Genomic DNA, 11,226 nt, shown 5'->3' with positions numbered 1-11,226 from the left:
GACAACACAAAGCCTTGAGCATCTTTGTGTCAAGCCAAGTGCAAGGTCTGCAAGATGGTTGCATGTGTCCTCTGGAAACACTGCAAACAGTAAGATAGTGTGTTACAGAGAAAACGAGCAGCCGAAGGATGTCACCAGAAGAGAAGCATGAATCACATTTCCTCTCTTGCTGGTCTTTATCCGTTTGTCTTGACAAATCGTCAGGAACTGCTTTTCTCCTTTCCTCTCCACTTTCTCACACGGCATCTTCACAGTCAGCCCTTGGCAAAGCCTTTTTGGTGGCCATTCATTAATTCTGCTATGGCCTTTAGTAATGTCATCTTGGCTCAAATGCTTTCTTGAAATACAGTGCTGCAGATTTTCCCAAATATCCTTGGCATGTTATATAGCACTGGAGTAATGCTAACTCTCTTAAAATATAGATGAAGCAAACAGTGCTAATTTATGCCTTGCTTTTTATTCCCAACATAATTTTGATTTTAATGTCCCATCCTCACCACATCAACATCTTTGCACTACTGGCAAGTTAAAACAAAAAGTAAATATTTCATTTTCCTTTCTTTCCCTAAGATGCTCACCCAGAGCATCTGGGAGTATGCAAATGAGACATGACTGAGGGATGCTGCTTGGGTGCTTTATGGGACATCAGGGTATGAGGATATTGCCCACAAGTGTCAATGTGAATGGAAAATTAGCTATACTGGGTAGTGATGTATGATTTAATATAGCAAAGGATATTTACAGTAAAACAACAGCTCACAAGAATACATTGCAGAATTGTAGACTCTGCCTGAAGGATCAGAAAGGCTTATTTATTTAAGATACAAAAATCAAGCCATCCTTCTGCTTTGTTCTGCTGGGCATACTGAGCAGGGCAGTGGCCTGTTGCTTTAACTGTGATGTATTCCCCTTCCCCACAAAACCTCCACACACTTTAAACAGCAGGCTATCAAAATTCTGGATTTCTCATAATTCAAACTGCAGGTCATGTCCAGAAATCACACACAAGCTGCCACTGAACATGAGTAAGGCACATTGCCTTGAAGGGGCATTGAATCTGGCCCGACTGCAGATGCACAGCTCCTGTGTGCATCAGTTTCTTCATCATTCTTTTGACAGGCTACAGATCTGACCTAGTCCCAGAAACTGTGACCAAATTAGTGGTGATTCTGATATCCTGTAGAGATTTTTTCCATTATACTCTGCCTGTAAGGAGTCTCGAAGCAAAGCTTAGAAGCAGACTCATGGCTGGGCTTAGTCACCTGGAAATGGCTTCTTGAAAAATCTTGCATCTGACAGCCAAGATTATTTAAGGGAAAAAAAAACCACTTCAGCTGAAACCCTGCCTTTGCCAGAGTCTACAGCACTCGCACTCCAGTGGGACAAGTGCTTACGAAGAAACTCTAGAGACTGTTTCTGAGGCACGATTTGCCTCCTGAGGAGCTGGATGTGGCATTACTTTCTGGAATTAGTTCCTATTTTCTACCTATTTATTATCTTCATAATTGGAAAAATGGAGCCGGGCAAGTTCTACCTCGTGTTGCCAAAGCAAAGCTGATAGTTTCACATGCAAGCACACATGCATTTACACGTAAACAAACAGTTTCTGTTCTGTTCTAAGAACAAGACTGCTACACAAATATAACCTTGAGATTTGCATTTTTTTTTGAGAAATAAGTTACTTGAAACAGTGAGATTTTTTCTATCCTTCCCTCCAAACCTGCTGAACGCAGTGGTTTATTAGATGTGCAGCCACCAGCCGACGTGCTGGGGGGGATCCAAGGCTGGGGCTGTTGGAGGAGCTGGGGTGACAGCTCATGGGAACCGGGGTGCAGCTCCCTCCCACTCCAGCAACCTGCCCAGCTGGTCCTGGCTCCCTCTCCCCTCACACTTTATTGCAGCCTTTAACGCTTGCCAGTGATGTGTGCAGTGAAATAAAACCTGAAACAGCTCAGTACGTGTCGTAGACTGTTGGTTGGGATCCAGTACTCAATTTGTCTCTGTACTTGCCTTGCACGATGGGCAATTTAGTAGCAGCACTTAGATACTGAGGTGATAGATGCCTTGTAAATACAGCAGATAGATTAAGTTATTAGAGTAAATGTGAAAAAAAATCACAGATAGGGAAGGTGCTGGAGCTTTACCCCTCATACGGTCCACGGAGGATGTCAATGAATGCTCAGCAAAGCTTTAAAACTGGTGCCCAGATGTAACTGAGTCCAAGAAATCTTTACACAAGCTGTACAACACAAGGGAAGGATGGCAGCCCATGTTTTCCTACCTTTTGCCACTCCTGGATTGATTGTGTCTTATCACACCTGATGTGAGCCAGAACACGGTGAAGGTCTCCCTGAGCTGTGCCAGCTGTCACCTCACTGCCTTCCTCCCGTCCTCAGAATTGCCATCTCCCCCCATCAGCTCACAAAGCCGCGCCGCGCACGGAGCCTGCAGAAGAGAAGCAGTCTGTGGGGGATCTCCATAGCCTCGAGTCATGGTGAGAGGGCAACTAGAAAGGTCTTTCTGCTAAAGCAACCATAGTCTTAAGAGTGAAAGAGAAGGAGATGTGAAATAAACCTGACCCTAATTTGAAGCTGTTGGGAGGAACTGCCTCGGTGCAGCAGCTTTACTCTATAAAGTGTGCAGCCGGAGCCTCCGCGGCGTGGCTGAGCCCCCCGTGGCGCTTTTCAGCTCGGTCTGCGCAGCACCAGCGAGAGGGAGCGCAGCCAAGCCGGGAGCCCTGCCACCCGCTGCCGGGGCGAGCTCTGACTCGGCAAAGGGGTGGGTTTCCGTGATCCCGCGAGGGAAGGAGGCAGCTTCACTGCTTAGAAAAAAAGGAAGATGCCAGGGTCTGCCAGCAAAGAAAATCTGACTTCTGTATCAGAGCGTCCGCCCGCTCTGGAGGTTGCACTGGGGGATTTCTGCGAGGGGGGTAACTCCCAGTTTCGAGCTCTCCGGGCTGGGGAGGAAGAGGCACAGAGGAGCATATGTGGCAAAGGGGAGCCCTGCTCCTCTCAGGGCATTGCAGTGTCCTTCCTCTGGACCTCACACCAAGACCAGGGTCTTTTGCAGTCCTGGGGAAGGACCCCCTCAGCAGGAACAGGGTAGCAAACCCTCAGGGATGATTATGGAGTAAGCCACCACTGGGGAGGGAGTCTCCCAGCTCCCTGCTAATGAGAAGCTGGTTTGTGCCCTTGAATTAATCTCTTTGAAGTTGTAGGGAGGGTTGGCTGCTGAAGAGCTTCTTCTGTTCTCACAAATCTCCGTTTCTTATCTGAATCTTGCTCGCTCCCATCTTTGGCACTCAGTTTCACGAGCCTTTGTATAAATGCAAATCATAACAGTTTTAAATTTACCACTCTTCAGTTTCATTGATGATTCTCTTGTTGTTCGCTACTAATTTGGAGACAATTCTGGGTGAACTTGAAGCCTAGGGAAAACCTTGATTCCTTTGAAAAATAATCAATATTTTCAGGAAATGTTTATATTGCCCTTTTTGTTGCACAAAAGAAAGGAGGAGACTGCAGAGATGTCAGACAATAATCTCTCTTCAGCACAAAGACTGAACGGGAAGCTACTTCTCCTGTTTGCACACAATATATGCTCTTCTTTCACGCAACTCCTTTAATCAAGATTTGTGATCAAATACTGGCCTGTTCTGTGTAATTCACAGGGCTGGTTTTGCATATGCTTTGCAACTAGAAAATGTCAATGAGACATGGAAACGCTTGTATTTGCAAAGTAACAGTTAGACATTTGCTGTTTGTAGGCAGAGACAAGCAGGGCAGCAGTTGGTCTGGAGGAATGAGGGGATGGGGGTCTGTGTTGTGTCCACAACAGCATCACACGGCCTGGGAAAGAGGGTAAATTGAGGGAAACGTGGGAAACAAAAAATCACCTTCTAAGCTGCATGTGGCAGAAACTTGGACTCATCAGCAACATCTTGTGGAGCTTTCTGGCAGCTTTTCACTCCTCCTTTCCACTGGTGAGATGACTTTGGCTGTCTCAGGACTGGGCAGTCAGGCCATGGGTGTCTGTCAATAGGAGTATCTGCCCGAATGTCTTCACACTCCTGACACGCAGCTGAGTGTAGGGATTGTGCTAAATGTGAACAAACACAACAAATATAATAGCCTGGGGCAGGGCTGTGAACTTTGAAGTTATAGGGTGTGAAGTTACAGCAAGGACAGCGAATGAACTTGAATGGGGAAAAAAATTAGATGTGCACATACACAGCTTCATTTAACACCTTGTAATCAACAGAGATGCTCCAAAATTTAGGTGAACATCAGCACAACTGCAATCATATGGAGGCGGTGCCACTGCGTTCACACTTCAGCTTCTGTCGGAAAGTGCAAACGGTTCGGAGTGACCCTACATCAGCCCTTCAGCAAGACTGAATTTTCCAGGCTCTTACAGATTCTGTCCAGGACTTAAAAGCAAATACAGAAGACTGAAGCTTGCCAGAAAGTGATGATACCTCAGGGAGAGAAAGTGCAGAGGAAAAACACAGACACTCTACAAAATGACTGTCAGAGCTATCCAAGCAAATACCTGTAGATGAACAGAGACTCCTTGGCACAAAATAAAGATGACTCTGGTGAGTCTTTATGACATTACTGTGCACGGCAGGAATTATGAGGAATACACACCTGTATATTCCTTATATATACATTACACATATTAAAAGCAAGTGCTTGTACCACTAACGAACAAGAAAAGGAGAAAAAAGAAAAAGAAGGAGGAATTCACTTGTGCAGAGCAATGAAGGAGGAATGTTGTTGTATCAGGCTCAGTACTTCATACAAGGGAACTGTAGTGGCTCTTCCCATCCCAGGCATCTTGGGCCTGATTCTCATCATTTACGCATCATTTATATCTGTGTATCCAGTCAAAAGCTGAAATAAGTTGAGATGACATTTAGACCCATCGATGAGGGAACAAAAAGTACATTAATTGGTAGAAGCACAAGCTTAGTATGCTGCGCACTACCCTGAGTAGGGTAGGTACAAGTTTGGGACAGATTTACATGCCCAAGCCAGTTTGCCCATCCTGCCAAAGCAGTCCTATATGCTGCTGCTCCTGATCCACACACTGGGAATGTGTTTGGTAGACCCCCAGAACTCATAACTCCAGCACATCCTGTATGGGCAGTCCTTTTCACATGTCCAAGGGACACATCTAGTCAAATAAACAATTCAAAACCACTTAAAAGCAAACAGGGAAATCAGTAACATCCATCATGGATTTGTCATGCACAAATCATTTGAAAGTCAATCTAATTTTCCACTACAGTGGAACAACAGGCCTTGTGGAAAAGAATGCACAGCAGATGTGGCATACCTTGATGCCAGTAAGGTTTTTGATAACTTTTTTCATGCAGTGTTCTTGGAAGCAAACTAGGAAGCATGAAAACAATTTAGATGTAATGCCAATGGGTATCTAACCTAAGTTCTAAGTAGTTGTCTGTTGTGAAGCAGCAGGATTCAAGAAATGGGGTCTATAGAAATTGGTCCTGGCTGCAGTTCTGCTCTATGATTTCACGACTGATCTGGTGAGGGAATGGAGTCCAGTAGTTTAATACACAAGTGAGGCTCACAGGGCTGGCAATGCATAAAAGCACAGAATTGGAATTTTAGATGAGTTTGACACGAGGGAGATTTGCTCTGAGAAGGACGTACTGCAGGTCAGTAGGGAGAAGTTCAAGGTACAGCACTGCAACACTCAAATGCTCAAGTGCACAGGGAAAATTAGCAAAGCAGAAGTTCCCCAGGAAGGGCCCTCGGGGGCTACTGTCTGTCGGAAGTTGAATGTGACTCTCCAAACATTGTACCAAACCGTGTAAGGATGCCTGTGGCTGATGAGACACAAAGCAGTCCTCTGTTGCAGTTAGCTTTGGTGAGACCTCATCTGGAGGACTGTCTGCCTCTGGGAAAAGTGTCCCAGTTTGAAGATAATCCAGAACAGAGCAACAAGACTGGCTAGAGGTCTGCTAAAACCTATCTCAAAGTAAGGACTGAGCACGCTGTGCGTGGTTGTCTTCCAGAAGTGAAAGGGAGTGCAGCATGATAGCAATTCTTACATGTAGGTAAGGTTGCTACAAAAAGGAAGGGGATATACTGTTCTCCACGTTCTTCTGGGGTGGCTGAAACCCCTCCCTTCCCATAAGGGAATTTTTTTCTTTCTCATAGGAAGGATTGAGAAGCTGGGATGGGCCGTCTGGGGGAGGGCATGGGATGTCCCTTGCAGGAGAGCCATGAGTGGGCTTGTCAAATATCAGAATGACACAAGTGTGACTGCTTCTGCTTTGTCACAGGCACAAGATGAATTCCAGCAGACATTTCTTGTGGTTCTGGGACTATTGAAGTAATGTTACTGGATTTTATTGCTGTTGGGGTTGTTTTTCTTGGCTGATTATTTACTAGAAAACGTTAACTCAAAGTAAAACACCACTGATCACCCTATAGTATTAGGAGAAGTTTCCCACATTGAAGAATTTCCTTTCAAAAAACAGCCTTAAGTAGGACTCTCCATGTAGTTTATGAGGATAAGAAAAGCCATCTAGGGAGCTGGTACAGGGAAGCTGCTCTTGTGGCTAGGCAGCTAGCTAGGCTGTAAGAGTGCTGGGTTTTATTTGTGGTGTTCTGCCATATATGTCTTGCTTCCTTTTGAACAAGTCTGTTTGCTTAATCAGTAAAACGTAACTAGTATTACTTTCTGGTTTGGATATTATGCCTAAAGCCTCTCTGAAGTCTGCCAGGGTTTCACATACTATAAAATGAGGGTTCATATAAAATGCCTAAGATAGAGAAATTCAGATTTAAGACTCTGTAAGCATTTTTGCATGGAAAAAAACATATACCAAGCCTGATTGTCTGCCTTCAAACAAATGCTAAGTAAAACAGTTTATTTAGGATGATTGATTATAGGAACCCCACTCATACATCCCAAACATATTCTACAATCACATCTTCTTTTCATTTGCAAGGGCTGAAAAGAATTTTCATATCTCTTCTCCCCCTTGTGATTTATCATTTCTGAGGCTAAGCCTGTTATCAACATGGGTTCACTCTAGAGCTCCCAGAAGTTATAACACATTAGCATGTCTTATTAAACCAAGGCTGTGGTTAGAGCTGCAGAAATAGCAATGCTCTTTCTAAAGAAAAAGAAATAATAAAGGATCGAATTCTGCATTTATTAGTTCTTCTCCTGTCAAAGATCTCTTTGGATGTCGATGGGCTTTCTGCTGCACTGTCAAGGGCCACATATAACAAATTAGGTGGTATTGATCTAATCAGATTTAGTCCATCTAAAAGTTAGGTACTTAGTCTAAGACAGTTACACTCTTTCTGTAGCCAGTGGAGAGGGCTAGGTATGTCATCCCACCTGACGGTACGTGTTCGAAACAGATCAGAAGAATTGTCCCAGAAGTGCCTGTCTTTGCAGCTGCCTTTATAGAAGGAGTCCAGCTGCTCAGCCTGGATTTAAGCTGACCAGGCTTTAGACAGCTAATGTCAAGTATGATTAAATTCATCCTTAGAGCTTGACTCAGAGCCCGTTGGAATAAACAGGAATCTTTCTGTTGACCCAAGTGAGCCCTTGGCCAGACTTTGATGTGATGAAAATATGCAAATTCAGTACCTTTCCTCCTTGCAGATCAGAGTGTCAAGATATTGTTCTTCTCTTATACCTGTTTTGCCTTTGGAAATGATAATAAAAAGGCCTAGTAACCTGAATGGGAGACTTGTCTGAGGAAGAGGAGCAGGATTTGGCCCAAAAAGCACCATTTCTGAATTAATACGATGTTAAATGACAGCTTGCTCTGAATCCCATCAAAAGCAACAGAAAGATTCCCAATGGGACTTAGTGCAGATTTTATGTTAGGCAACAGAGATGTTCATTTTACCTTTGCAGATGAATCATGGTTCCTGTGGGTTTGATTTTACAAACTTCCTACAGAGATCTAAACTAACATATCTGAAATATGATCCTCCACATGATACTCACTGTGTCAGTTTGCCCCAGTGGGATATAGATTCCTGTTCATTATAAGGGTCCTTCTTCTAATCTATCTCTACAGAGGTGTCTTAAAGAGCTCAAACTAGTGATTACAGGCATTGCTGCTGTCACTCGAACACAATTCTGCAATCAAAACTAGGTCCCAGGTTCCAATCACCTAACACAGTCCCCTGATGCCATGGGACTGGGTAGACTCCAAAGCCCTCTGGGATATGGTATGTACTTATGGCAGCATGAACACCTATGCTCTCCTCAGTCCCTCTTTGATTTTATTTTCATTTCTCTTCTAAGTGAGACAAGTAAATTGCAAGTTACCATGTTCTTCTCGCTGTGGCTAGAAAGATTCTGCAGATCCAGGGGAGTAACTGGCATCAGGAGATGCTAAAGGTCTGAACATTTGTGGTGACTCCCTTTGAACTGCAGCCAGATATGCTCTGTTGCCCAACAGTACCGAGTTATCTCTTGGGATCACGGTGTGTTGTTGCCTGGAAGACAACCCACTTTAGGAAAGACCAAGAATTTCTAGATAGTGGAAAAAAAAGCCAGCTAGAAATCCCAGAAGCAGCCTGATCTTGTAAGACCGGCTTCTCACATACCAGAAATCCATGGTCTCCAAAGTGACCTATTCCTTGCAAATAATGATTATCAAGAGGAGGTGGGTTGTGGCAGGAAATCAAAGCAGAGGTGGAAGGGATATGCTTCAGTTAGCCACCACCATGAGGGGAGGGAGAGAGAAAACGATTGAACAAAAGGCTGGGCTCTATGGAGGGAGGTGCCATTGCTCCATCACTTGTGAAGCTTAAAATGGCTGGTGCAGAAAGATGGTATCACCACAATGACAAGGAAGAAGATGAAGAGCTGAGATAGAGCCTAGCTTATTCACCTCCCATTTCTCAGAACAGAAAAATACCTAAAGATGGAGGAAGCAGGTGTGCAAGGGATGCAAATAGACAGGTCCTAGTAATTCCCTGGAGCTACACTGATCCGCCCTAGCTCAGAACTGGGTGTCCCAGTGCTTTGTTGGTATTGCTGTTAGAAGAGTGCTAATTTATTTTCCTGAGCAACGCAAGGATGTAAAAGCCAGGATGCTGCTGTCTTCAAGAGTAACCAAACTCCAGAACCAGGTGTATAAGATCTATCATCACACGTGTTCAGCTGGGATCCCAACACCGCTATTCCCTTCTTGCTGAAATCCCTGCAGAGCAGCACACACGCTGTCTGCTCAATCCTCCTGTTTTGTGCTCAGCAAAAGAACACAGGGAGCTTTGCAAATTGAACCAGATAGGGCACGTCCCAGGAAAAACAAGCCTAGCTATTGCTGGTTTCTAACTCTTTCAGTGGTCACGGGCAGTAAGAGGAGCACCTTTTGTACAGCATCTCCTTCCCCTGTGTAGATGGGAGTTAGCAGCTGCCAAAGATCCTGCAGCTGATCAGAGCCTGGAAACTGCTGACGTACTTTGTTATTGTAATTTCTCGTTCATTGTTTCCTGTGGAGCACAACCTCACTGTCCAATCGCCTGTGGCAGCAAGCAGGTGAAATGAGGCATCAAGGTGAGAAAGAACAGAACATCTACAAAAAATCCCACCTGAAATCCCATCTACAAAAAAAATCCACCCTGAAAATGCATTAGTACTTCTATTTTCCCCCTTTCCCACATTCTCTATTCATGTCCATCTTCCCCCTACTGCTGCCTGGGCTTTTTGCAAGTGTGATGTGAATGACAAACAGCCCTGCAGGCAGCTGTGCTCTTCTGGACACAACTGTTAAGAGACTCTAAATATCCTCCACAACCAAGAGAAACCTCCTCCATGTCAGAAAATCGGATCCTGCATTAGAAATCAGGGAAAGCTTGGGCTTCTGAATAAGAAGTGTTTAAAAGACTGGTCTTCCTATGGACGTGCATCTTGGGTATGGGAGCCGCTGTGCAGGGTCTGATGTCTACTAAGAATAGCAATCACTGCTATCCCCCAGCATTCCGACCTTTTCTTATCCCTCCTGTATCCAGCTGCTGCTTTGTCATGCAACTGCCAGGAATATATGTTTGGTTACTCTACCTTTCCATCCAACTGGTTGAAATTTGATGATGAGTCAAAGAAACAGAAACAGGTAAATTAGGAAAGAGATGATTACTTAATCTTACCTCCTTAAGGAATACTCCTAATCCCCGAATCTTCTTCTGCCTTACAGTACTGATGTTGTTGTTGTTATCTTTGTTTTACATCTGTTACGGAAAACTAGTCATGATTTTCTTCCCATATCTGAAGGATGATTTCTATATTGGCTAAGAACTATGCATGTCTGTCTGTGCCTCCTGTCACTGCTGAATCACGCTGCCTGGTCCAGCCTAAGGCACAAATGGGTTTAGTTCTTCCTTCTCACCATCCCATGCTACGTACCTATGTCCTCAGCACTCCACTGTAGTTGTCCTTGTGTGGAACCAGGTTGATTAAAGAAGATTGCCCTTCTCTTTCTCTCTTGTTCTAGGGCAAGAGTCCGAATTAAAGGTACATAATGGAGGATAAGGGCATCTGTAGGAACTTGTGTCTCATTGACCAGTGGCTCATGTTTCCTGAAATTCTTCATGACTCAGCCCGCACCACTAGTATGTGTTGTGCAGGCTTGGGAGCAGGCAAGGTTGGATGGATGATCAAGAAGTAGTAGACATGGACCTGAGCAAAGGGAACACACACCTTTAGAGATGAGGAGCTAGGTCAGGCTGTGAGCAGTCATAGAGCAAACAGAGCTTTCTTTAGGGCAGTTTGGAGTTTTGAAATCATGCAATTTGCACATGGGAGTGTCTGGAAAAAGAGCAAGGGGATGCTTCAGCATTGCCTATGGGACAGTGGAAGGCTAAGCTTTCTTTCGATCCTTCAATCCTTGCCTACAACAAGGTGAAATAACAAGTCTGAGCTGTTTCAGGAGGACTGGGGGTAGTACTTCCTTCCTGCTGGAAATGAAGGTCACTCAATTACCCCTGGCAACTAAACTTTTGCTCCAAGGGAAGTCCTTGAGAGTTGAAACCTCCTGTAACTTCCCCATCAAGCTGATCTTGTCTTCCTGACTCACAACTGTTACCTGAGATACTGGGGAGGAGGAGGGAGAGGAAGAACAAGGGACAAGCACATCAAAAGTTTAATCCTCCACAAAGAGTTCAAATGCGAAATCTAAAGATGTATCACAAACAAAATAAAGCTCCCTGAAGTATTTGT

This window comes from Tauraco erythrolophus, chromosome 22 (genome assembly GCF_009769465.1).
Source record: "Tauraco erythrolophus isolate bTauEry1 chromosome 22, bTauEry1.pri, whole genome shotgun sequence".
NCBI classification, from domain to species: Eukaryota; Metazoa; Chordata; class Aves; order Musophagiformes; family Musophagidae; genus Tauraco; species Tauraco erythrolophus.
The sequence above is the reverse complement of the archived record's forward strand: the minus strand, read 5'-3'. Positions refer to the sequence as shown.